Genomic DNA, 2235 nt, shown 5'->3' with positions numbered 1-2235 from the left:
AATTTGGTAACAAAGCTACTAGTTTTAAATATTAAACATAGAATTAACGGTTCATTCATTGCAATCTATTCTATCAGGTAACAAACAAAGTCGACGGAATTTAGGGAAAATAATGTCAAAAAGAATCCAAGAAAACGTCCAACCTGGAGTCCCGTGCGCTATCATATCATGACAACTAAGCACGGTACTATCAAATCAGCCATCAGTACAACCAATCGTACCATCTGTACCACAATCCAATTTTAGATCTCAATAACGGGAACAAACGGCGTCAATAACGTCAGTTAGGCTATTATTTTTAAACAACAAACGGAATTCTTTATCCTCCAATATTCAAAACTGCAGTAACCTTCTAATCCCCAACTGTACAATCTCATAATTATAATTCAAATTCAACTAATGAACTAATTAATTAATAATTAACGAATTTCGTTCTCCATGTATTTCCTCACCTCCATTCTAATCATCTCTTGCATAACAGAAAGCATATCAGCACTAAACGACGTCGCATTAGGTTTCTCATTTGCTTCTACATCATAACCGTTCGTACTTGTTCCAGGTAACGATAAAGTCAACGCCGTTGACGGAGGCAATTTGACTACACTAACCGGAATCTGAACATTATTACCGGAATCGGACACGTCAGATCCGGACGGACTACCGGACATCGCCACCGTGACATCACCTCTTCCACTCACCGACCGCCGCAGCACTCTGGCCTCCCGCTCGTCGGAAACATCCGCCGCCGTACACTTCCGCTTCAACGTGGAGTTCCAGTGGTTCTTTACGGCGTTATCCGTACGGCCGTTAAGCAGCCTCGCGATTGTCGCCCAGCGGTTTCCAAACCTTGCGTGCGCATCGATAATAAGCTTATCTTCTTCTTCCGTGAAGGACCGGTGCTCCACCTCCGGCGAGAGCTGGTTGCACCACCGTAACCGGCACGATTTGCCAGATCTACCGGTAATCGACTTGCTGATCAACGTCCAGTTACGTGCACCGTGTCGTTCCACGAGCTTACCTAACAGTTCGTCTTCTTCGCTGCTCCATGGACCTTTGATCCGATCCATATCACTGCGAGAAGAAATAGAATCCATAAACAACAACAACAATAATAATATTATTATTATTAGTTTGATGAACAGGAAGGGAGCGGTTAGGGTTTATATAGGGATGAAGGTGATGGGTAACCGAAGGAGCCGGTGAAGAACTGAACAGGTGAGAAGGCGTTATAGTTACGGGGGTTATGAAGTAGGCGGTTGAGGAAGAATGGATACAGCTGGCGACGTGACACGTGTCAGTAAGTTGCGTCACGGAAACCTCGCCTGTTTTATAACTTATTAATTATCGGGGGGAAGTTAGATTACACGCCTAACTTTCAACTTACCGGTTTTGACCCGTACGGTTTTGGAAGTTATTTTATTTCGGTTTGTTTACTTTGCCTTTTCATATTTTATGTTTCTAGTCCTTTTTTTTTTTTAATTTTAAGCTGAATAATTGAATTTAAACAAAAAATTATTAGTATCAAATATACTAGGGTGATAGGGGCGTAATGGCTAGTAGTGTAGTACTAAGATTTATAATTTCTTCCATAATCTCTGCTATGCAGTTTAGTGTAAATTGCTAATGTTCTCTTGAGCATTTAGAATTTTGGAGTCGTCAATGGGATAACATCTTCATTGCTTTGCATGTCCTTTAGGATTGCATCATGTAGAATACACACAAGTGTATATAACATTTCTAATTTTGTTTTCTTTTGGAGAAGGATTGGCTATGATAGCCTTGCTTCACGGTAATGAAAAAATTGACAAACGTCATGTTTTCAAAAAAATAGGGAGAGTATAGATAAATTTGATTTGAGAATGATTTGTACATGTTAGGTTTAGTAATATTTATAATTAAATTTTAAAAAAATTGAATTGAATTTATTTTATGATAACAATCACAAAATTAAGAATCAACGTTATTTTGACCAATTGTCTTGCTCAAACATAGTCGCCAAGAAATCAAGAAGAGCCCATAAAAAACGCCGGAAACATCCCACTCGTAGCGGTCTTCATTAAGAGTTATGATTTATCATAACAATGTCAACCAAATCTCTTACTCTAAGCAAACTATAGGGGTTAATCATGTAGTTAACGAAATCACTTATGAAACGAAATCACTTATGAAATTTGTAACATGATCAAATCAGTTACAATTTAAGTAATTAACTTTAAATTAAATTTATCGCAGAAT

At 38.4% G+C, this 2235-nt stretch overlaps 1 pseudogene; it reads right to left on the bottom strand.

Moving 5' to 3' along the window:
* Positions 1 to 319: 319 nt before the first annotated feature.
* Positions 320 to 1495, bottom strand: LOC143609217 (transcription factor MYB73 pseudogene; annotated as a pseudogene).
* Positions 1496 to 2235: the final 740 nt, after the last annotated feature.

The sequence above is a fragment of the Bidens hawaiensis genome, unplaced genomic scaffold (genome assembly GCF_021521415.1).
Source record: "Bidens hawaiensis isolate Kalapana, Puna unplaced genomic scaffold, B.hawaiensis_p1.1 tig00419516_1, whole genome shotgun sequence".
NCBI lineage: Eukaryota > Viridiplantae > Streptophyta > Magnoliopsida > Asterales > Asteraceae > Bidens > Bidens hawaiensis.
Note: the sequence above shows the minus strand (reverse complement) of the source record. Positions and strands in the feature narration are given on the sequence as shown.